Genomic DNA, 23,579 nt, shown 5'->3' with positions numbered 1-23,579 from the left:
AAAACTTAACCCTAGCTACCTAAATGTAAGTCATGAGCAAACAAAAGTAATAATGATGAGTCTTTTTGCTTATAACAGTCATATTCCAGCTAAGGACATATTCCAAGATTCATAGTGATGTGACATAGTAGATGACGGCAGGAAAATACCTGCACGGTCCAGTCTGTACTAGGTTAGAGTTGTTTTTTTAATTTTAGCTTTTATAGTTCATTTTATGGCTCCTCATTCCAATATATTAAAAATTTATTTTCACTCGGAGCCAAGAGAGGGAATGTAACGGTATCAGTTTATTACTGAAATATGTAGCATATTTGCTGGATATATATACAGCAATATATTTGTGTATCTTTTAAAAACACTGCAGCAGAGAAAATAGTCTCATTCCAAAAGCCCCCTTCCCTCTCCCTTTGGGGCCTCACCTTGCCTTTTCTCATTCCTCAAAACAAAAGACTTAAGACTGCTTTATCAACACAACAAAGATTGGACCTAACCAGAGGATGCAAGGAGGCAGAGAGTCTGGAGAATCCATTGAAGACAAAAGACTTCAAAGGGTGGACCATAAACAGGACATTTGCTTGTCAAAGGTATACCTGCCCCTCCCATCAGCTTCCAGACATGTGCAGAAAGGAAGGACTTGTAATGTGTATCTGCCACAGAGACTGAACAGGACATCAAAAGACATTTGCCAGCAAAATCCAGACTAAGTCTCGTGATGTCATAAGACATGAGACCAACTCAGGGGTCGTGTGCAGACATGAGACTACATTAACCATAATGCCTTGCAAAATATCCAAGACATGCACACACCATGCTTCTCTGCTAACATTATAAAAGGCCTGGAAACAGCCCAGCTCGCTCTCTTGGGACCTGCCGCTCTTGGGACCTGCCTCCTCTGGAAACCTGCCTCTCTTGGAAACTGCTGCTCTCTTTGGGGTCCGCTCCGCTGAAGCCTTGCGCCTAAAACATGTGCTTACCTAATGCTGTTCATACTGTGTAACAAGGACTTGTGAGTAACAACTTTTGATCTACCTGCTACTTTGTTCTATTTTAAGCACAGATTACTTGTAAAGATCCCTTTTAAAACCTACCTCTCGTGTGCAATTGTAAATTAAATCAATCTTTTTGAAGCTAAAAATATGGTCTCTTTGTGTTCTAAATATATATATATACTTAATTTATTTAATTTATTGCAATTATCACCTTTGGTGATTGGTGGAGAAATCAATATAAATACAGCACCTGCTCTTAAATTATAAGCAGTGGCGAGTTGCTCTAGAGCTATTTTCCCCAAAATAACTCATTTCTTCCAACATATTAATTGCTGGAGAAGTGGGTAGAATTTCTTGTAACATATTAATTCGTGGCGAATGTGGGCAGTAAGTCTAACAGTAGCATCCATCCCCCGATAGTAAAACTAATGGAAAGTATGGTAACCAAACAACTCACCAATTACTTAAACAAATTTACAATAATACATGAATCACAATCAGGATTTCGATCCTACCATAGTACTGAAACAGTGATAACCACTCTCATAACCAAATTTAAAAAACTAATTGCAACTGGAAACAATGTACTACTCCTACAATCTGACATGTCCAGCGCGTTCGACATGGTCATAGTAAACATAGTAGATGACGGCAGAAAAAGACCTGCACGGTCCATCCAGTCTGCCCAAGAAGATAAATTCATATGTGCTACTTTTTTATTTGTACTGTCCTCTTCAGTGCACAGACTTTATAAGTCTGCCCAGCACTATCCCCACTGCCCAACCACCAGCCCCGGCACAGACCGTATAAGTCTGCCCAGCACTAGTCCCGCCTCCCAACCATCAGCCCTAGCACAGACCGTATAAGTCTGCCCAGCACTAGCCCCGCCTCCCAACCACCAGCTCTGCCACCCATTCTAGGCTAAGCTCCTGAGGATCCCTTCCTTCTGCACAGGATTCCTTTATGTTTATCCCACGCATGTTTGAATAACGTTACCGTTTTCATCCCCACCACCTCCCGCGGGAAGACATTCCAAGTATCCACCACCCTCTCCATGAAAAAATACTTCCTGACATTCTTTTTGAGTCTGCCCCCCTTCAATCTCATTTCATGCCCTCTCGTTCTACCGCCTTCCCATCTCCAGAAAAGGTTTGTTTGCGGATTAATACCTTTCAAATATTTGAACGTCTGTATCATATCACCCCTGTTTCTTCTTTCCTCCAGGGTATACATGTTCAGGTCCGCAAGTCTCTCCTCATACGTCTTGTAACACAAATCCCATACCATCCTCGTAGCTTTTCTTTGCACCGCTTCAATTCTTTTTACATCCTTAGCAAGATACGGCCTCCAAAACTGAACACAATACTCCAGGTTGGGCCTCACCAACGACTTGTACAGGGGCATCAACACCTCTTTTCTTCTGCTGGTCACACCTCTCTCTATACAGCCTAGTAACCTTCTAGCTACGGCCACCGCCTTGTCACACTGTTTCATCGCCTTCAGATCCTCAGATACTATGACCCCAAGATTCCTCTCCCCATCCGTACCTAGCAGACTCTCACCGCCTAACACATACGCCTCTCTTGGATTTCTACTCCCTAAGTGCATCACTTTGCATTTCTTCGCATTGAATTTTAATTGCCAAACCTTAGACCATTCTTCTAGCTTTTTCAGATCCTTTTTCATGTTTTCCACTCCCTCCGGGGTGTCCACTGTGTTACAAATCTTAGTATCATCCGCAAATAGGCAAACTTTACCTTCTAACCCTTCGGCAATGTCACTCACAAATATATTGAACAGAATCGGCCCCAGCCACCAAATACTCCCGAACATCCTAGACTACTTCGGGATTGGATGAAATGTACTAAAATGGTTTAAAGGCTTCCTAACAGCAAGATCCTATCAAGTGATCTCAAACTCAAAAATGTCAGCACCACGGAAACCTGAATGTGGAGTACCACAAGGATCACCGCTTTCACCAACCCTTTTTAACTTGATGATGACACCTCTAGCCAAATCGCTATCCAACCAAAGACTTAATCCGTACATCTATGTTGACGATGTCACGATATACATCCCATTCAAACAAGACATAACCGAAATCACAAATGAAATCACACGCAGCCTCCAAATAATGAACTCCTGGGCGGACACATTACAACTAAAGCTAAACGCAGAGAAAACTCAATGTCTCATCCTGTCCTCACAATACAACACAAGCAAACCCAATACCATAAACACCCCAGACTACACACTTCCAGTCTCAGACAGCCTGAAAATTCTGGGAGTCACAATTGACCGAAATCTCACACTCGAAGACTATGTGAAAAATACAGCAAAGAAAATGTTCTACTCAATGTGGAAACTTAAAAGAATCAAACCTTTCTTCCCAAGGGAAGTATTCCGCAGCCTAGTTCAATCAATGGTACTAACCTGCTTATAATCGAATGAGAAAAACGCCCAAGTTCCGACCTAAATCGGGAGATGGACGTTTATCTCACAAAAACGAATAAAGCGGTATAATCGAAAGCCGATTTTTGGACGTTTTCAACTGCAATCCGTCGCGGATGCGGACAAAGTTGATGGGGGCGTGTCAGAGGTGTGGCGAAGGCGGAACTGGGGCGTGGTTATCTGCCGAACAGAGATGGGCGCATTTCACCGATAATGGGAAAAAAGTATGCGTTTTTAGCTAGAATTTAGGAAACTTTTCCTGGACCCTGTTTTTTCACGAATAAGGCCCCAAAAAGTGCCCTAAATGACCAGATGACCACTGGAGGGAATCGGGGATGACCTCCCCTGACTCCCCCAGTGGTCACTAACCCCCTCCCACCACAAAAAATGAAGTTTCTCAACTTTTTATTTTCACCCTCAAATGTCATACCCAGCTCCCTGACAGCAGTATGCAGGTCACTGGAGCAGTTGTTAGGGGGTGCAGTGGACTTCAGGCAGGTGGACCCAGGCCCATCCCCCCTACCTGTTACAATTGTGCTGCTTAATGCTTATTAGTCGTCCAACCCCCCCAAACCCACTGTACCCACATGTAGGTGCCCCCCTTCACCCCTTAGGGCTATAGTAATGGTGTAGACTTGTGGGCAGTGGGTTTTGAGGGGGATTTGGGGGGCTCAACACACAAGGCAAGGGTGCTATGCACCTGGGAGCTCTTTTACCTTTTTGTTTGGTTTTGTAAAAGTGCCCCCTAGGGTGCCCGGTTGATGTCCTGGCATGTGAGGGGGACCAGTGCACTACGAATCCTGGCCCCTCCCACGAACAAATGCCTTGGATTTATTCGTTTTTGAGCTGGGCGCTTTCATTTTCCATTATCGCTGAAAAACAAAAACGCCCAGCTCACACATTGTTGAATAAAACATGGGCGTCTATTTTTTCCCAAAATACGGTTCGGTCCGCCCCTTCACGGACCCGTTCTTGGAGATAAACGCCCATGGAGATAGGCGTTTTCGTTCAATTATGCCCCTCTAAGTCATCTGGACTACTGCAATGCCGTTTACGCTGGATGCAAAGAACAAATCATTAAGAAGCTTCAAACCACTCAAAACACAGCAGCCAGACTCATATTTGGGAAAGCGAAATACGAAAGCGTCAAACCCCTAAGAGAAAAACTACAGTGGCTCCCATTAAAAGAATGAATTGCATTCAAAGTTTGCACCCTGGTACACAAAATCATTAACGGGGAAGCCCCGACCTAAAAGTCGTACCTTAGAAACCTACCTATTAGGAACGCAAAAAGATCATCACGCACATTCCTCAATCTCCACTATCCTAACTGTAAAGGGCTAAAATATAAATCCATATATGCGACCAGTTTCTCATACATCTGCACGCAGCTATGGGACGCACTACCGAAGACCATAAAAACAACGCAAGACCTAACCACCTTCCAAAGGCTACTGAAAACAGATCTTTTCAAGAAGGCATACCATAAACATCCATCCTAAATACCAAATAATAACATTATACACGATCTATACAAAGCCAAACTTTTATCGCATGACTGCTTAACCTCTCTGCTAATAATGATCAAGCACTACCACTTTAACCTTATGTCGAATAGGGTCTCTCTATAGTCGATGACCTAATGTATGTTACAATCCAATTTACTACCCAGGTGACCTAATGTACAGTGGGGGAAATAAGTATTTGATCCCTTGCTGATTTTGTAAGTTTGCCCACTGACAAAGACATGAGCAGCCCATAATTGAAGGGTAGGTTATTGGTAACAGTGAGAGATAGCACATCACAAATTAAATCCGGAAAATCACATTGTGGAAAGTATATGAATTTATTTGCATTCTGCAGAGGGAAATAAGTATTTGATCCCCCACCAACCAGTAAGAGATCTGGCCCCTACAGACCAGGTAGATGCTCCAAATCAACTCGTTACCTGCATGACAGACAGCTGTCGGCAATGGTCACCTGTATGAAAGACACCTGTCCACAGACTCAGTGAATCAGTCAGACTCTAACCTCTACAAAATGGCCAAGAGCAAGGAGCTGTCTAAGGATGTCAGGGACAAGATCATACACCTGCACAAGGCTGGAATGGGCTACAAAACCATCAGTAAGACGCTGGGCGAGAAGGAGACAACTGTTGGTGCCATAGTAAGAAAATGGAAGAAGTACAAAATGACTGTCAATCGACAAAGATCTGGGGCTCCATGCAAAATCTCACCTCGTGGGGTATCCTTGATCATGAGGAAGGTTAGAAATCAGCCTACAACTACAAGGGGGGAACTTGTCAATGATCTCAAGGCAGCTGGGACCACTGTCACCACAAAAACCATTGGTAACACATTACGACATAACGGATTGCAATCCTGCAGTGCCCGCAAGGTCCCCCTGCTCCGGAAGGCACATGTGACGGCCCGTCTGAAGTTTGCCAGTGAACACCTGGATGATGCCGAGAGTGATTGGGAGAAGGTGCTGTGGTCAGATGAGACAAAAATTGAGCTCTTTGGCATGAACTCAACTCGCCGTGTTTGGAGGAAGAGAAATGCTGCCTATGACCCAAAGAACACCGTCCCCACTGTCAAGCATGGAGGTGGAAATGTTATGTTTTGGGGGTGTTTCTCTGCTAAGGGCACAGGACTACTTCACCGCATCAATGGGAGAATGGATGGGGCCATGTACCGTACAATTCTGAGTGACAACCTCCTTCCCTCCGCCAGGGCCTTAAAAATGGGTCGTGGTTGGGTCTTCCAGCACGACAATGACCCAAAACATACAGCCAAGGCAACAAAGGAGTGGCTCAGGAAGAAGCACATTAGGGTCATGGAGTGGCCTAGCCAGTCACCAGACCTTAATCCCATTGAAAACTTATGGAGGGAGCTGAAGATGCGAGTTGCCAAGCGACAGCCCAGAACTCTTAATGATTTAGAGATGATCTGCAAAGAGGAGTGGACCAAAATTCCTCCTGACATGTGTGCAAACCTCATCATCAACTACAGAAGACGTCTGACCGCTGTGCTTGCCAACAAGGGTTTTGCCACCAAGTATTAGGTCTTGTTTGCCAGAGGGATTAAATACTTATTTCCCTCTGCAGAATGCAAATAAATTCATATACTTTCCACAATGTGATTTTCCGGATTTAATTTGTGATGTGCTATCTCTCACTGTTACCAATAACCTACCCTTCAATTATGGGCTGCTCATGTCTTTGTCAGTGGGCAAACTTACAAAATCAGCAAGGGATCAAATACTTATTTCCCCCACTGTATGTTACAATCCAATTTACTACCCAGGAACCTTATGCAATACCATAATGTATTTCCCTTTAACATGTATGTATGCACATAATATATCTATATTCCATGATCTGTTATTCTCCTGCTTTAGACTTAGCCTGGCCTCAGAATTACATCCTATAGCTTATCTCCTATCAAACTGAGCTCTCTCTTTCATCAAGCACTGCCATTTCCTCCCTTCCCCCTCCCTACAGACAGTTTGAACTTCGTGGGTGTGGCTTGTATCTCTGTCAGGGGGAGAAAACTAACAGCTTATAGCAGCAGTTTTAGAGAGCATTTTCCATCTCACAGATAGGCTGCAGAGAACTACTTCTCCTGCTTTAGACTTAGTCCTGCCCACCCTAACCCTCTACCCACCCACCCCTAGAGTGACATGTCTTATATAACCTCCCTATCAACCCAATCATTACTTTTACCTCACCCAAGTACACCTATTTCTATTCTTCTATCACCTTCTCCCACTACTCCAACCAGTTACACCTGATCACACTGACCACATCTTCAACATCTTCTGTCCTTCTGTGACTGTTCTTTTGTGCTTGACTGCTTAATTAGTGCTTAAATACTCATGGCTTTACTTTTTGTCTATTAGATTGTAAGCAGGGACTGTCTTTCTTCTGTGTTTGTACAGCGCTGCGTACACTTTGTAGCGCTTTAGAAATGTTAAATAGTAGTAGTAATCTGTTACTTATATACTACTAGTAAATAAGGCCCGTTTCAGAGACAAATGAAACGGGCGCTAGCAAGGTTTTCCTGGGAGTGTGTTTGCTTGAGAGAGTGTGTGTGAGGCTGACTGTGTGAGTGAGAAAGAGAGTGAATATGCAAGTGAGTGTGTGTGTGTGACAGAGAGAGTGTGTCTGTGAGACAGAGAGTGTGTGTGTGAGGCAAAGTGTGTGTGCGAGTGTGCATGTGAGACACAGTGACTGTGAGAGAGAGTGTGTTGCACACAGATACACTGTGTGTGAAAGAGAGTGTGTGTGAGAGAGAGTGTGCGAGAGTATGTGTGCAATACACAGACTCTCTGAGTCCAAGAGAGTGTATTTGAGGGAGTGTGTGAGACCGACTGTGTGAGAGAGAGAAAGACACTGTGAGAGAGTGTGTGTGACAGAGAGAGTGTGTGTGTGACAGAGATACCTCCCCCTCCCCTTCCCCCCCCCCCTGTGGTTCAGGACTCCCTGCCTCTCCCCCCCCCCCCTGCATGGTTTGCAGCACCGTGCGAGTGTGTGTGTGTGTGTGACAGAGAGAGAGTGTGTCTGTGGAGCAGCTAGTGTGTGTGTGAGGCAGAGAGTGTGTGCGATTCTGCTGTCTCCCCCCTGCAGCCACCCAGCATTTCTGCTCTCTCTCCTGCCCCCCCCCCAGTAACCCAGCACTGCCCCCCCTACAGCCACCCATCGATTCTGCTGTTTCCCTTGCCCCCCCCCTTCAGCCACCCAGCGATTCTGGTCTGTCCCCTTGTCCCCACCCCATCTTCCTCCTCTGCATCCACCCAGCGATTGTGCTCTCTCCCCTGCCCCCCCCCCCCTTCAGCCACCTATCGGTTTTCCTCATCTCTCTTCTATTTAAAATGCACCTCCAGCGTTCTTTTGAAGCCTCCAAAAGTTCCGACGTTTGTGTAGTGGTGTAGATCGATGTCTGCCCTGCCTCGCGTCAAACGTGATGACATCGAGGGCGTAGCGATGCGATTGGTTGCTATTGCTCTGCCCTTGACGTCATCACGTTTGATGCGAGGGCGGGGCTTCATTAGAACGTTGGAGGTGCGTTTTATATAGAGAGATGTTCCATGTATGTTACCATGTATGTATGCACCTCAATGCAATACCATTGTAATTCTATTACCCGGAAATGGCAACCGCCATTACGGCACATGTAAGCCACATTGAGCCTGCAAATTGGTGGGAAAATGTGGGATACAAATGCTACAAGTAAATAAATAAATAAAGTATGTGAAATATCTTCTTTGGCTTACTTACTTCTTCTTGCTGTTAAACTTACTGTCACATTCTATATTTATCTTTTCAAAATAACTTTGTTCCTCCTTGAACTTATTTTCCTCTGCCGACTTCTGACTTTTACTTACACTTGACTAACTAACCTTGTCAGAACTGACAGTTGTTTTGATACCCCTACTACTGCTCTGTCCCCCGACAGCCTTGCACTAGTTCATAACGTGATCCTGAAATGTGTGTAAGGCCTTTACTATTATTCTCATTTCTAAGGACTTTCGCTGCTGCAGTTTCTTATTGCAAGATACATGAGCAATGCACTGTGGGTAATGTAGTTCATAGGCAGTACAACCAAACTCGCTTGGCTGTGTAAGAACTGTTACCACTGGTTGTGAGGCTGCCCAGACATCCTTTCTCTCTCTGCCAATCTTGACTCTTTTGTCTTCCTATCACTCCCTGTTCAGTCTTACTATCGCTGTTCTGAGAGGTCAGCCAGGTATGACCTTTCTCTCCTATCTCTAGGACCACCCCTTGCTACCTGATGGCAGGCTCTGTTCCCATTGGACTCTATCTGCTCCTCCCTGAGCCTGTGCAACCCCCCAACACCCCTTTGTCCTTTCAGCCACGAGGTTTTCTAATACCATCTAGCCAGAGACATGGAGCATGCATCATCTTATGCCAGATAGCTCTGTCCTGCTGAAACTCCCTGTAACGAACCTGGATTTTTACCCTGAAGATATCTCCTCCCAAATGAGATATTGCACATTCCATTCACCTAGCTTTGGACTATTTCTATCTGTTCATCTACCATTCTCCCCCCCTGCAACACAACTACCTCCCCTCAGATCTCCACCTCCCACAGCCTCCAGATTAAGAAGTCTCTGTATCCTGAAGCAGCATCTTTGAACATCTATCTGTGAGTAAATTATCTGTGATTTATTCAATAAAAGAGACTTCATAAAATAATAGAGACTTCAGGTGATTGCTGTGCCAGGGTTATGCTCCATGATATTGGGGCTTCTAATTACCAAGCTCCAAGAGTCAAGACAGTAAAAATCCAGAATTAAAACTTAAACAGCTATTGGAGAAAGCTCAGCAGGATGTGCCTTTGAAACAGCCATCTGCACTGTGTTTAAAGAAATCAGTGACTCTGCTTGCACTGCCTATGTTAATTGAAATGCATTTAAGTGAACTTGCAGCTAAAGAAAGCAACATTGGACTGTTTAAAGTTTAAAAGCATTTATCAGAAGAACTTAGTTGTGAAAAAGCAGAAGATTGTGGAGTTCTAAACTCAAACCACAAGCTGTGCTAGTCAGCCCTGACCGCATTCCTAAGGGTGATTGAGTTAAGTGCCCTTCTATTGTGTTTCTAAGTATTCTTCCTTGCTCGAGAGCAGCCCCCACCACTTCTGGGTCATCAGTAAATAAAGCCAGCAGCTAAAAAGTCAGAGAAAGAAGAAAACTGTTTTTGTGTTGACAAACCTGTGAACGTTTAACCTTCAAGCAAGCATAAGAAGTTAAGAGATAGAAGGAATTAAACTGGCTGTGGCAGATCTATTAGAAACTTTGAAGCAAGACATCAGAGTGAGCCAAAGAATGTGCAGCTAGCTCTTTGTTTGAATATCACACCTCTGTGATCACTGAAGACACTTGGAAGGTCCCCCTCCCCTCTCCCTCCAGCCTCAGAAATCTAAGCCCTGAAGGTCTTTGGGCAAGGAGGGCAGGAAGCAATCTGTTGCTAGGTTACTGCGTGAAGCGACAGCCCTGACTCAGAGCTACTCTCTCCAGTCCCCCCTCCCTCCTCCTTTGCCCAGTAACATAACAGTGAAACTTGATCCAGTTGATTTCAGCACCTTGAGAAGCAAACTGCTCCCTGACCCAGCACAGAGAGAGAAGCCACCACAGCTAGCAGGTCCCAGCACAGCCTTCATACTGAACAGCTCTCTCCACCCTAAGAGCTGACCCCTCACTCAATAAAGACAAATAAGCAAACCAGTACAGGATGGCAGAATCCAATGCCTCACAGACAAGACCAGATGAAGTGTCCCCCGCACCAGACATGCAGGAACAGCCAGAGGGCAACAAAGGGTCCAAGGGTAGAAGAACTCTCAAGCTAACCCAGAAGGGTCTGGAAGGGTATCAAGCGAAACAGGAAAGCTATACCGGGAAACTGAACAGACTCTGGAAAGAAGTGGAAGAAAGTATACGTAATGCTGCAAAAGCAGGGGCGGACAATGACGCCTATCTGGCGTCGATGAAGACCAGCTATGTACGCTATCAGCAAAAGGCAGAAGAGTATTGCCAGTTCTTAGAGGAGACAAACACGGAGCAGAGTCTTTCAGAAAAAGAACTCCAAGAGGCCACGGATCAGAAGTGTTACACAGAAGTAGCCAGGGCCAAAGAGATAACAACAAATGCAACTGTAGGTCCACAAGACAGTATCTCCGTGCATTTTCACTCTTCCAAACATTCGTCCAAAAGCTCAAGATCCTCCAGGTCACGCACAACAAATCGCTCCAACCGTTCTGTAGATCCACAAGACAGCATCTCCGTGCATTCTCACTCTTCCAAACATTCGTCCAAAAGCTCAAGATCCTCCAGGTCACGCACAACAAATCGCTCCAACCGTTCTGTAGATCCACAAGACAGCATCTCCGTGCATTCTCACTCTTCCAAACATTCGTCCAAAAGCTCAAGATCCTTCAGGTCACATACAACAAATCGCTCCAACCATTCGAAGACCAGCGAGGCTACCTTCCAAGCGAGGGCCTTGGCAGAGATGGCCAAGGCTCAACACCACGTCATTGAACAAGAAACCACCCTGAAGTTAAAACGAGTTGCGCTGGAGGCTGAGGAAGCACACAGAAAGGCCGAGGGTGCTCGTAAAAGAGCCGAGCTAGACATCATGATAGAAGCACTCCGGCAAAACAGAGAATTGGTTGGACTGGAGGCGAAGGCTAGCCCTCAAAGATGCTGTGGGACAGCATGATGAGGTCAAATGACTTAACCACCTCGTGTCTGAAGATCCTGCTCTAAGAACCGAAACTTACGTGATGATGCACACCCCACCACCTGCCAGGACGGCGGAATGGTCTGATTCAGATGAGCCCTCGAACACGGAGGTACAGTACGCCACGGGAATCAAGCCTCACCGTACCAGCGTACACGCTCGTACAAGCTTTGATGCACCACCACTGGCTCATGCCCTGGGAGCGGCTGATGAAATGGATGCCCCACCCCAGCCATGGGTTCCAGTGCCACATGGCAGCCAGAGGCAAGGAGAGTCTGGGTCACCGTCCCTCGGAAGAGCACCAGCTACACGCACTTCGTACAAACAAGAAACGGCAGGGTGGCCATATTCTGCGCCTATTCCCACTGAGACCGAGGCCAGCCAGCCCGCAATGGTTACAACTGACCAGCCCAGAACCTCAACCAGAGACGAACTAGTGAGATACCTAGCACGCAAGGATCTGGGGGGCTCAGGGCTTACCCAGTTCGATGGCCGCCCTGAGTGGTACAGAGCATGGAAATCAGACTTCAAGGACGCCATCGCGGACATGAGGCTCACACCCAAGCAAGAGATGAACATGATGTTACATTGGCTGGGAAGGGGAACAGCCGCACGTGTGGAGGAGTTGAAGCATTCATACTTGAATGACCCGTCTGAGGGGTTAAAAGACATGTGGGGAAGACTCGAGGAGTATTACGGCAGCCCAGAAGCCATAGAATATTCATTGTTCAATAGGCTGGACAGATTCCCAGTGGTATCCGGCAGAGACAACCACAAGCTGCAAGAGTTGGGAAACCTCCTTCATGAGCTGGAAGCAGTCAAGGTCGAGGACATCTTTCCAAACCTCAGCCAACTATACACGCCTCGAGGCACCAAGAGCATCCTGGGAAAGTTACCATACGACATAAGGGAGAAGTGGTCAGTAGTTGGCACACATTACAAGGAAGAGAATCAAGGGAAATATCCCCCTTTCAACATTTTCGCAAAGTTCATAAGAGACATAGCCAAAAGGAGAAACGATCCATGGTTCATGGTCGAGCCATTTGAATCCAGCCAATCCCTGGAAGGGAAAACAGATAAACTATGCCGGAAACCCATATCTGTGCACAAGACAGGAGTGTCACCCACAACATCTACACTGTCTGACCCCTCCCTCACCACAGGGAACGTAGAGGATCCCAAAGAACAGTGCCCTATACACGGGATGTCTCATCCGCTCAGAAAGTGTCGAGAGTTCTTGAGGAAACCGTGGGAGGAACGTATAGAACTGCTCACAAAGTACAGACTTTGCTACAGGTGCTGGGCTTCTTCAGACCATATCGCCAAGGATTGCAGAGCACCTAGCAAGTATACAGAACGCGGCAGTGGCCAGCAAACCAATACCTCACTCCCGGGTGATGCCGAACTGCATCCCAACCCCGGAGCAAATCACGGCGAGGAGACGGGAGAGGAAGGGGCAACGGCACTCCAAGCCATGCCGAAGTGCACAAGAGTATGTGGTAAAGGTCGCGAAGGGAGATCCTGCACCAAGATATGCCAGGCCAAAGTGTATCCTGAAGGACGGCCGGAGAAGGCAGTCAAAATGTACGTTATCATAGATGAGCAAAGCAACCGATCTCTTGCAAGGTCGGAGTTTTACGACCTGTTTGGAATCTAGCAAGGCTACTCCTCATATAGCATTAAAACGTGCGCAGGAGTCATACAAGTGTCGGGAAGAGTAGCAAGCGACTATACGATAGAAGCAATAGACGGAAGCACCAAGTCAAAATTACCTGCGCTAATGGAATGTGACCAGATACCAGATGACAAGGATGAGATTCCTACACCAGAGGTTGCTTGGAATCACCCTCATCTGAGGCCTATAGCCAACCAACTCACACCCTTGGATCCAGATGCTGAGATCCTACTCTTGCTGGGCCACGACACACCAGAACTCCTGGACATCCATGAATCACGCAGAGGCCCACGGGGTGCTCCCTACGCACACCGTCTCGATCTGGGATGGACAATAGTAGGCGGCGTCTGCCTCAACCGGACAGCAAGACCAAACATCCGTGCGCTCTCCACCAGTGTCTTAGAAGGCAGACGCGCCATGCTATTTGAATCATGCGCCAACCACCTGACTATTCAAAGAGGTTCCCGATCACAAAGAACGTAACGTTGTCTCACTCCATAAAACCAGCTCCGCAGTAGACTTAGGAGAACATCTGGGGAGCTCAGTGTTCCAGACCACTAAAGACGATGACAGACTCGCACTCTCTATAGAAGACAAGGAGTTCCTGAACATTATGGACAAAGGCCTCGAGAAAGACCAGTCAAATGGTTGGGTAGCACCCCTCCCATTCCGTAAGTCCAGGGCCCGACTCCCAAACAACAGGAGTTACGCCCTCTCCCGACTCGCCTCGTTACAAAAAACCTTGAAGAGGAAACCAGAGATGAGACAACAGTTCACAGCCTTCATGGAAAACATGCTCACCAACAACCACGCGGAGCTCGCCCCACCATTGAAAGACAATGAGGAATGCTGGTACCTACCTATCTTTGGGGTATACCACCCACAGAAGCAACAACAAATCCGAATTGTGTTCGACTCTAGCGCCCAGTTCCAAGGGACCTCACTGAACAGTGTGCTGCTCACTGGGCCCGACCTAACCAACAGCCTACTGGGAATCTTAATCCGCTTCAGAAGAGAACCCATTGCTGTGATGGCTGACATTCAGCAAATGTTCTACTGCTTCACCGTCCACGTAGACCAAAGGAATTACTTAAGGTTCCTGTGGTTCCATGACGATGACGTCAACGGAAATGTGGTTGAATACAGAGTGCGGGTACACGTTTTTGGGAACAGCCCATCACCAGCAGTAGCCGCCTACTGGCTCAGACAGACAGCACGTGAAGGAGAGAAGGAACACGGCGACACCAGGCAGTTCGTGGAGAGAAACTTCTACGTGGACAACGGGTTGACGTCCTTACCCACTGAAACAGAAGCCATTGACCTGCTGAAAAGGACACAGATAATGCTAGCGGGAGCTAATCTGAGACTCCACAAAATCGCATCCAACAACGTCAATGTGATGAGAGCGTTCTCTCCAGCAGACCATGCTACAAACTTGAAGGATCTGGACCTAGGAGTGGACACCCCTCCTCTACAACGCAGCCTTGGCTTAAGCTGGGACCTGAAAACAGACACCTTTACCTTCCGGGTCTGCACGCAAGAGAAGCCATACACCCGACGAGGCATCTTGTCTACGGTAAATAGCCTTTATGACCCACTAGGATTCGTAGCACCAGTCACCATCCAAGGGAGGTCACTGCTTCGCGAACTTTCCTCAAGCCCAAATGAATGGGTGCCCCATTACCGCCAGAAAAAAGGCAAGAGTGTGACACATGGAGAAACTCCCTAAAGACACTTGAAGAACTCCATATCCCACGGACATATGTCCCAGTGTCTCTCACGAACGCTCGCCACAAGGAGGTTTGCGTCTTCTCTGATGCCTCGGAGAAAGCCATAGCTGCAGTGGCGTACCTGAAGACCATAGATGCTTGCGATGCCGTCCGTACGGGATTCATCTTCGGCAAAGTAAAGCTAGCCCCGCAATGTGGGCAGACCGTGCCACGCTTAGAGCTATGCGGAGCAGTCCTAGCAGTAGAAATAGCCAAACTAGTTGTAAGCGAGATGGATACCCATGTAGACTCAGTCAAGTTCTACACAGACAGCAAGGTCGTACTCGGCTACATATACAACCAGACCAGAAGATTCCATGTATACGTGAGTAACAGAGTAGAACGCATCCGAAGATCTACCAGACCTGACCAATGGCATTACATGTCAACCGACCACAACCCAGCAGACCATGCCATGAGAGCTGTCCCAGCAACGCACCTGATGCGAACGACTTGGCTAACAGGGCCGAAATTTCTCACGCAACCAAAAGGCGACACTACAACTACCACAAACTCCTTTGAACTGGTGAACCCAGAAGATGATGTCAAAGTCCGTTCGATAGTCAAGGCCCTCGCCACGAGTATCGCACCCAATGATATCCTGGGAACACACCGTTTTAACTGATTCTCATGGTGGGTGACGCTGAGAAGAGCCATAGCCCACCTTATCCACATCACGTGTTCTTTCCAGCAAAGTCCCAATAGAAGAACGGGCGAGTGTCATCACTGGCATCTCTGCACCAAGCCCTTGGCTGTAGAAGAACTCGTCCGGGCAGAGAAGGTAGTCTTGCGTTGGATACAACGAGAAACATACGCTGCAGAGTACATGTGCATCAGCAAAGGGAAGACTATCCCAAAGGACAGCCCCCTCTGGAAACTAGATCCCTTCAAGGACGAGGACGGACTGCTGAGGGTAGGTGGCCGCCTCACCCACGCCAAGATAGACAAGAACGAAAAGAACCCTGTGATCACCCCAGGCCGGCATCCGGTATCCACCCTGCTCGTGCGCCACTATCACGAGCAGGTCAAGCACCAAGGTCGACACTTCACTGAAGGAGCAATCAGGGCTGCAGGAGTGTGGATCATCGGGGCGAAGCAGTGCATCACTGCAACCATCCACAGATGCGTCAAGTGCCGAAAGCTGCGAGGCAAACATCAAGATCAAAGAATGGCAGACCTGCCATCTGAAAGGCTGAGCACTGACCCACCGTTCACCTATGTGGGGCTGGACATTTTTGGACCATGGCCAGTTATCTCGAGACAGACCAGAGGAGGAAGCGCAAGCAGCAAACGATGGGCCATTTTGTTCACGTGCATGAGCATACGCGCTGTCCACATCGAAGTCGTAGAGTCGATGGACACTTCGAGCTTCATAAACGCTCTCAGAAGGTTCCTCTCAATCCGCGGCCCAGCCAAGCAGATTCGCTCTGATTGTGGATCTAACTTCATAAGCGCTTGCAAAGAGCTGAAAATACACTCAGAGAAGATCAACGCACCAACTATCGAAAAATACCTGAACGACCACCGCTGCACGTGGATATTCAACCCCCCCCCCCCCCATGCTTCACATATGGGAGGAGTCTGGGAGCACATGATTGGGATTGCTCGCCGCATTCTCAACTCTATGCTATCAGAAGCAGGGGCTAATCGCCTCACCTATGAGGTGCTGACCACACTTCTGGCAGAAGTGTCTGCTATCATCAATGCAAGACCTCTGATCCCAGTGTCCTCAGATCCAGAGTCGCCTTTGATCTTGACCCCAGCCACGCTTCTAACGCAAAAGACAGGTGTGCCACCAAACCTGCCTGGGGATTTTGATGAGAAAGACCTGTGCAGACGACAATGGAGACAAGTCCAGAGTCTAGCTAACACCTTCTGGAGCCGCTGGAGACGAGAGTACCTCCCAACCCTACAGATCCGCAGCAAATGGCAGACCAGGAAGATCAACATCCACGAAGGCGATATTGTCTTACTCAAAGACAACCAGGCCTAACGCAACGAGTGGCCCTTGGCAGTGGTCACCAAAGCCATACCTAGCGAAGATGGAAACGTCAGAAAGGTCGAGGTCAGAACTGTGAAACAAGGAACAACAAAGAATTTCTGCAGACCCATCGCTGAAGTCGTGCTCCTCGTACCGCATGAAGAGACGTGAGCACTGTGATCTGCCACCTCCTGCGAAGACCAGATACTCAGAGGCTCTCTCTCTCCTTTGTGTTGTTAGTGTTGTTGTTGTCTGTCTCTCGTTTCAGCTCCTGTGCCTACCAGGCTTGTTTGAAAATCCTGAACCCTGTCTGAATATCCTGGACCCCGTTCCTGCCAAGCTTGTTCAAGTATTCTGAATCCTGCTCCTGCCAAGCCAAGTCTGACCCAGCATCTGGTTCCAGCCAAGCCAAGCTTGTTAGTCCAGTCCTGCTTGGGAAGTTTGCCTCTTGCTGCCGTTCAATGACAATAGGCCAAGGACTCATGTTGTTCCGGAGTTTGTGACTGTTTGTTTAAAGCTTGGTATCGCGACAGCCGGTGGACAGCCTGAATGTCAATAACGGACCTTGCAGGCGAATAATTTCATGAATTGTGATAATGATGATGATATCTACCGATATCAGGCGAGGAGTGTTCTGTCCCCTGACAGCCTTGCACTAGTTCATAACGTGATCCTGAAATGTGTGTAAGGCCTTTACTATTATTCTCATTTCTAAGGACTTTCGCTGCTGCAGTCTCTTATTGCAAGATACATGAGCAATGCACTGTGGGTAATGTAGTTCATAGGCAGTACAACCACACTTGCTTGGCTGTGTAAGAACTGTTACCACTGGTTGTGAGGCTGCTCAGACATCCTTTCTCTCTCTGCCAATCTTGGCTCTTTTGTCTTCCTATCACTCCCTGTTCAGTCTTACTATCTCTGTTCTGAGAGGTCAGCCAGGTATGACCTTTCCCTCCTATCTGTAGGACCATCCCTTGCTACCCGATGGCAGGCTCTGTTCCCTTTGGACTCTATCTGCTCCTCCCTGAGCCTGTGCAACCCCCAACACCTCTTTGTCCTTTCAGCCACGAGGCTTTCTAATACCATCTAGCCAGAGACATGGAGCATGCATCATCTTATGCCAGATAGCTCTGTCCTGCTGAAACTCCCTGTAACGAACCTGGATTTTTACCCTGAAGATATCTCCTCCCAAATGAGATATTGCACATTCCATTCACCTAGCTTTGGACTATTTCTATCTGTTCATCTACCATTCTCCCCCCCTGCAACACAACTACCTCCCCTCAGATCTCCACCTCCCACAGCCTCCAGATTAAGAAGTCTCTGTATCCTGAAGCAGCATCTTTGAACATCTATCTGTGAGTAAATTATCTGTGATTTATTCAATAAAAGAGACTTCATAAAATAATAGAGACTTCAGGTGATTGCTGTGCCAGGGTTATGCTCCATGATATTGGGGCTTCTAATTACCAAGCTCCAAGAGTCATTACAACTACAACTGTCATCTGTCAATTGTTATCTGACATAACACAACTCGTTGTATCGGTTTCTCTCTGCAGGCCTTCTAACACGTTTACACTTGCCTCTTCACAGTCCTGCGGCTGACAGTTTGGTAATACACGATGCTTTTATCACTTGTATTACCCCTACCTCTGTCCTATTGGCTTAGGTACATTTATAACTTACTACTCTTTTAATTCTACTCAATTTCATACATGCCTAGGTGTCTGCCAGCATTTCCCCTGCAGACCTTATTGAATCTGCGTCATACTTCTTCCTTCCACCTTCTGACCTGTCTGCACTATCTGAACTTCTCAGTTCTACTCTTCCCACCATTTTCCTATCCCTCCTGTAGCCCTATACTTTCAGCATTACAAACTGTTATGCTGACTAAAGCATCTTTCTGCTCTACCAAATCTGCCTAATTTACAGCACTGAATCTGTCTCTATCATTATGACTTACACTGCCAGTAGTTTCACTTCCGCTTTTCTGTCTTTAGCCTACGCACTAACAATTCTACGTCTCTGTCTCTATCTGCTCAGTGGTACTTCTAAACACTTTTTTCATCCTTTTCCAACTCTCCACCTTCCTTTTTCTAACCCCCCCCCCCCCCACCTTGTTTATATATTCTTTTATATGTTTTACTAATCTTCTTATATTTTATTTCCGCTCTGTGCTGTAGCTACCCACTTCTTCTTTTTCATTTACAGCTGTGAATGATGCCCTTTGCTTTCCCTGTTCCTACCTTTGCTCGCCTGACATTTAGATAAAGGATAATCCTTCTTATTTCTTTTACCATCTCTCTCAGTGTTACTTACACTGGCTTCTTCTGAGTACTCTTTAGTCTGGCTGTCTGAGTTTTTCTGCATTATTTTCACTACTTCCTCTTTCTATATACAACTGCATATGTTGCCTTTCCCATGGCTCTGAAAATGAGACCTCTGTGACTCTGACATCTTCTGCCTTTGTCTTATCTGCTAAACTTACATTTATATCCCTTTCTGTTTCCTGTCCATTTAACAGTACCTTACTGACTTCTTTCCTTTCATTATCTATCATTATTTATGACGGCCATCTGTCACACTTCCTGTTTTTCTCTGACAGACCTTTAAAATCTGTTTTCCACCTCTTAACTCCTTTTGATACTTCTCCTTCTAGAGAGAAGTATAACTTTTCTTGGGAGCACAATTCCACTAGGGGAAATTCAGTAATCATAAAAACACTGGTAAGTCTGATTTTAGTTAAGATTACCATAAAATTTAATGCAACCGATGAGACAGTCACATTGCAATTAGATGTTTGTGGTATAGCCTCCTGTGGATCTTTGATTTGGCAACAATGGTATTTCAAATATCCTGTTTACCTATGCATGTGTGAATAAATGCTTAATTATGCTTCTCCCTGCCCTCACTGGGGAAGTATATGGTGGTATTGCGGAAACAGAAATCTGTATCCCACCTTACCCTCCAATTGGCAAGGACAATGTGCTTTAGTTCAACTAGTAGTACCTATCATAATAGCATTACAACATTCTGATAAACCAGCTCCCGCTAGGAGAAAGCGGGATATTCCCGGATCTTTTGATGATAGGATTTATATTGACTCTATAGGTGTGCCAAGGGGGGTGCCAGATGATTTTAAGGCTCGCAACCAGATAGCTGCAGGTTTTGAATCTGTACTGTTTTGGTGATCTACAATTAATAAGAATGTTGATTGGATTAATTACATTATAGCGCTTCATTAATTATACTCAAGCTACAGTTAAAGGTATTGCTGCTCAATTAGATGCCACATGAACTTGCTGAGAATTCTGGTGTAGATACCACCTGGACAGGGTGGATGGACAATATGTTTGGGAATTGGAAAACTTTCATATTATCTGGTTTGACCACCTTGATAAGTACATAAGCACCGCCATACTGGGAAAAGACAAAGGGTCCATCCAGCCCAGCATCCTGTCTCTGACAGTGGCCAATCCAGGCTTCAAGAACCCAGCAAACCTCCCCCCCCCAAAAAAAAAATTTTAATTCTTAATGATGTTCAATGGACTTTTCCCTCAGGAATCTGTTCAAACCCCCTTTAAATTCCGTAAGGCCAGCTGGTGTCACTACATTTTCCGACTACATTTTCCGGCAACGAGTTCCAGAGTCTAACTACACGCTGAGTAAAGAAAAATTTTCTCCTATTTGTTTTAAATCTACCACATTCTAGCTTCATCTTGTGTCCCCTGGTTTTGTTGTTGTTTGAAAGTGTAAACAAATGCTTCACATCTGTCCGCTCTATTCCGCTCGTTATCTTGTAGCCTTCTATCATATCACCCCTCAGCAGCCTTTTCTCCAAGCTGAAGAGTCCTAACCTTCTCAGCCTTTCCTCATAGGGAAGTCATTCCATTCCCTTTACCATTTTTGTCGCCCTTCTCTGCACTTTCTCTAATTCCTTTATATCTTTTTCGAGATGCGGCGACAAGAATTGGACACAATATTCTAGGTGCGGTCACACCATGGTGCAATACAACAGCATTATAATGTCCTTGTGTTTGTTTTCCATCCCTTTCCTAATAATACTCAACATTCTGTGTGCTTTCTTAGCCGCCGCAGCACACTGAGCAGAAGATTTTAACGTCTTATCAACGATTACTCCCAGATCCCTTTCTAGGTCTGTGACTCCTAACGCGGAACCTTGCATGACATAGCTGTAATTCGGGTTCCTTTTACCCACATGCATCAATTTGCACTTGTCAACACTGAACTTCATCTGCCACTTGCACGCCCAATCTCCCAGTCTCGCGATGATCGTTATTGTTGTATTTGTACTACTTGGCTGTTGTGTAATATCCTGTATAAGGAGCCTGGTGCAACAGTTAATTGAAACTGCTTTAAGTAAAAGAGAATCTATAGGACATGCATATGTATTGTATGAGAGACTACGCATTAGTGCAGAAATTGAAAATGTTGAAAATAATGTGTAATCTCTTTTATTATTATCATTATTATTATTAGCATTTGTATAGCGCTACCAGACGCACGCAGTGCTGAACACCTGACACAAAGAGACATTCCCTGCCCAAAAGAGCTTACAATCTAAATAATACAGACAGACAAGACAGTTACGGGTGAGGGAAGTAATGGGTGAGAAGGAAGGAAGGGACAAGGGGAGGGCAATTGAGTAGTGGCTAGGAGCTAAAAGCAGCAGTGAAAAGGTGGGTTTTTTAGCATAGATTTGAAAATAGGTAGAGAGGGAGCTAGACGTATAGGTTCAGGAAGTCTGTTCCAGGCATAGGGTGCCGCAAGAGAAAAGGAACGAAGCCTGGAATTAGCAGTAGAGGAGAAGGGGGACGACAAGAGAGATTTGTCCAGTGAGCAGAGTTCACGGGCAGGAATGTAGGGAGAGATGAGAGTGGAGAGGTAATAGGGGGCTGCAGAGTGGATGCATTTAAAGGTCAGTACGAGAAGTTTAAACTGTATGCGGAAGCGGACAGGGAGCCAGTGAAGTGACTTGAGGAGTGGGCTAGTGTGGGTATAATGATTCTGGTGGAAAATAAGTCGTGCCGCAGAACTTTGAACAGATTGGAGAGGAGAAAGATGGCTGAGTGGAAGACCAGTGAGAAGTAAATTGCAATAGTCCATGCGAGAGGTGACAAGGGTGTGGATAAGGGTTCTGGTAGTGTATTCAGAAAGGAAGGGGTGAATTTTGCTAATGTTGTAGATAAAGAAACGATGAATACCCGACACGGGCCGTGTTTCGGCGTACAAACGCCTGCATCAGGGGTCATACAAAAAAAAGTTCTAATTTAGGTGTAATCTCAGGAAAAAGAATATAAACCCACTCCTGAACCAAGCATACTGCGAAGAACCCTCTCCATCCAGTATATCTTTTCTCCTCTCCCTTCGGCCTCAGTCCTGCTAAATCAGATGGCAGTATGCTTGGTTCAGGAGTGGGTTTATATTCTTTTTCCTGAGATTACACCTAAATTAGAACTTTTTTTTGTATGACCCCTGATGCAGGCGTTTGTACGCCGAAACACGGCCCGTGTCGGGTATTCATCATTAATAAAGGATTGCATTTTTCTCATTCCTGAAGGCCCAGTGTTTACTTTTTCTGTTTGTTTGGTTGCTTTTGTATGCTGCTTTCCCTCTGTTTTGTGACTGTAGATAAAGAAACGACAGGTTTTGGCGATCTGTTGAATATACTCTTTGTGATATACTTCATTTTGCATTATTGTCTTCCTCTAGGATCATTTTGAGGGTAAGGTATTATAAGTAACATAAGACCCGGGGAAGGTTGAAGAGGGGTAACTTACATCTCATTATAACCACTTTTCTTTCTTGTCATCTATAGCCTGATCCCTGTAAAAAGGAGTTGACATGGTGACTCATGCCAACACCTCACTCATGCAGGAAACTGAGATCACCCTTTAGTGCTCATGAGGTTGTATGGCAACGACAGGTAAGACGGGCACAGGATTCCCATCCTGCTGAGGGAACCTGAGTGGCCTGCAACCTAAGACAGCCTGCGACCGGGGCACTAACATAGTAAGAAATGGAGGCGAGACACAGGCCCAGGTGCAGGACTAGGCTGTGGTTGCTGCTCTAAGGATCTCATTCTCTGACTGTACCCCTTTTGAAATTCCCCATAGCTCCCTCACTACTCCATTCAGCCACAACTACTGACTCAGATCTGGCTCCAGCCAGATCTCAGCAGTGCTAGTAAGTCTTTTTTTTTATTCATTTTCATTAAATAACAAGCTATTACATTTGACAGGAAATTCAGAAAAAGAAAATTTTACAATAACACCAGTTTAGAAGTAAACATTAATAATTTCTTCTTTAGACCACTAACGCAAGGGGGGAGTGTAAGGAAAAAGAAGACTTCTTAAATCAATAATATCTGCCCCCGAGGAAATATGCTTAACACACTTTCCCGGTCCCATCAAAATCATATTATACCATCATA

This window comes from Microcaecilia unicolor, chromosome 4 (assembly GCF_901765095.1).
Source record: "Microcaecilia unicolor chromosome 4, aMicUni1.1, whole genome shotgun sequence".
Classification (NCBI taxonomy): domain Eukaryota; kingdom Metazoa; phylum Chordata; class Amphibia; order Gymnophiona; family Siphonopidae; genus Microcaecilia; species Microcaecilia unicolor.
The sequence above is the reverse complement of the archived record's forward strand: the minus strand, read 5'-3'. Positions refer to the sequence as shown.